The sequence below is a fragment of the Gossypium hirsutum genome, chromosome A10, assembly GCF_007990345.1.
Source record: "Gossypium hirsutum isolate 1008001.06 chromosome A10, Gossypium_hirsutum_v2.1, whole genome shotgun sequence".
Lineage (NCBI taxonomy): Eukaryota > Viridiplantae > Streptophyta > Magnoliopsida > Malvales > Malvaceae > Gossypium > Gossypium hirsutum.
In genome coordinates, this window is record NC_053433.1 from 27585765 (window position 1) to 27588441 (window position 2677).

Below are 2677 nucleotides of genomic sequence, written 5' to 3' on the forward strand. Positions count from 1 at the left end.
TAATCTTTCCAATTTGGTCAATGAATGGAAGGGGGAAGTGATCTTTTCTCGTGGCATCATTTAGCTTCCTATAGTCAATGCACACTCTCCAACCTATGATTGTCCTTGTTGCGATTAATTCATTCTTCTCATTGGCTACAACAGTCATGCCTCCTTTCTTAGGAACAACCTACATGGACTTACCCAAGAACTGTCAGCAATAGGATAAATAATTGTAGCATCTAGGAGTTTAATTACCTCAGCTTTAACAACTTCCTTCATGCTGGGGTTCAGTCGTCTTTGGGCTTACACACATGGCTTATATTCATCTTCCATTAAAATTTTGTGGGTGCAAAAAGAAGGACTGATCCTTTCAATGTCAGAAATTTTCCAAGCTATGGCCCTTTTATGCTCTCTTAATACTTGGAGTAATTCCTCTTTCTTTTTGGGTTGCAAGTTGGATGCAATAATTACCAGTAATGTAGAATTATTTCCAAGGAATGCATATTCCAAGTGATTCGACAATTGTTTAAGTTCTAGTTTGGAAGGTTCTATAATAGAGGGTTTTTTCTTAAGTTCATCGTTTACCTTAATCCCCTCATATTCTGCTGGTCTTGGGGAAGTTTCATTGGAATTAAGTTCAGTTCCTATCTCAGAATCATCATGCACCCTTCTCCTTGGGCAAGATACAGTTCCATCGTGTCCTTATGTATGTTTTTCTGAAAAGAATCTTGAGTAGCATGATCAATAGAGCCAATGAAATAACATGAGTCATCCTGTTCCCTAGAAAATCTCATGGCATCATAAATTTTAAAAATAATCTCTTCGTCACCTACTTTAAGTACTTATTTACCATCACCCACATCAATAACAGCCCTAGCAGTGACTAAAAATGGACGACCTAAAATTCAAGGCACTTCAACATCCTTATCCATGTCAAGCACAACGAAATCAACAGGGAATATAAATTTATCTACTTTTACAAGTATGTCCTCTATAATTCCCCTAGGATATTTAACAAATCTATCAGCTAATTGAATACTCATCCTAGTGGGTTTAGGTTCCCCAAGACCAAGTTGTTTAAACATTTTATATGGCATCAAATTAATGTTAGCGTCTAAATCAGCTAGTGCCTTATCAACATTCAAACTACCAATTAAGCAGGGAATAGTAAAACTTCCTGGATCTTTCAGTTTGGTTGGTAGTTTATTTTTTAGTATAGCTGAGCACTCCGAATTAAGTTCCACTATAGATAAATCTTCAAACTTCCTTTTTTTTGTTAGAAGTTCCTTTAAAAATTTTGCATATGTAGGCATCTGTGATATAGCTTCAACAAAAGGTAAATTAATATGCAGTTGTTTAAAAAGTTCAAGAAATTTACCGAATTGTGCATCCATGCAGTCTTTCTTCAACTTTGCTAGATATGGGATTGGTGGTTTATATTCCATTGGCATTGGATTGTCATTTTTTTCTAGTTTTACCTCGTCTCTTTTTTTTTTGCAACTTCTTGTGTCGGCTTCTTTTCAGATTCAGCTAACACTTTCCCACTCCTTAGTGTAACTGCTTTTACATGCTCTTTTGGATTGGGTTCGGTGTTACCAGGTAGACTTCGTGGTGGTCTTTCTGAAATCATCTTAGCCAGCTGCCCAATTTGATTCTCGAGTCCTTGGATAGACGCTTGCTGATTTTTAAGTGTAGTTTCAGTGTTCTGAAAATGGGTTTCCGCTACTGAAATAAATTTGGACATCATCTCCTTAAGGTTCGGCTTTTTCTCTTGCTGGTAAGGTTGTTGTTGGAAGCCTGGAATGGGTGGTGGTCTCTGATTCCCTTGGCCTCCCCATGAGAAATTTGGGTGGTTCCTCCATCCTGAATTGTAAGTGTTACTATAAGGATTATTTTGAGGTCGAAGATTATTACCCATATAATTTAATTGCTCATTTTCCATGGTGTGGCCATAAGGTGTGTATTCTGAATTGCTCGTTCCTCCTCTACTTGCATTGCATTGCATTACTGGGTAAACTTGTAAAGAACCAAGTAAACCATCAATTTTTCTATTCAAAAGTTCTACCTGATTAGTCAGTATGGTGATCGAATCAACGTTAAAATCGCCGGCTGCTTTCATTGGCTTTATCCTCATGACTTGCCACTGATAATTATTCAGTGACATCCCTTTTATAAATTCAGAAGCCTCCTCAGGTGTCTTATTATTGATAGTCCCACTAGCAGCTGCATCCATCATTTGTCTAGTTGAAGGATTCAGGCCATTGTGAAAAGTTTGAACCTGTAGCCAGAGTGGTAACCCATGGTGAGCGCATCTTCTCAAAATATCCTTGTATCTCTCCCATGCATCATAGAGTGTTTCTAAATCCATCTGCACAAAAGAAGAGATATCATTCCTCAATTTAGCCGTTTTAGCCGGCAAAAAATATTTAAGTAAGAATTTTTCAGTCATTTGTTCCCAAGTAGTGATTGACCATCGTGGTAACGAGTTCAACCAAATGAAAAGGGAAATAACCGAAGGCGAATGGCATCATCAGAAATGCCATTGATTTTAAAAGTGTCGCAGAATTCCAAAAAAAATTGCCAAATGAGTGTTTGGGTCCTCGTCCTGTAAACCATCAAACTGAACAAACTGTTGTACCATTTGAATTGTGTTAGGTTTCAGTTCAAAATTATTTGCAGCAATAGCAGGCCTAAC

At 37.5% G+C, this 2677-nt stretch overlaps 1 non-coding gene across 1 annotated transcript; it reads left to right on the forward strand.

Annotated features, from left to right (window-relative positions):
• Positions 1-2276: 2276 nt before the first annotated feature.
• Positions 2277-2383, forward strand: LOC121208845 (small nucleolar RNA R71). The gene has a single exon (XR_005903969.1). It is a non-coding gene; the product is annotated as a small nucleolar RNA R71 (small nucleolar RNA).
• Positions 2384-2677: the final 294 nt, after the last annotated feature.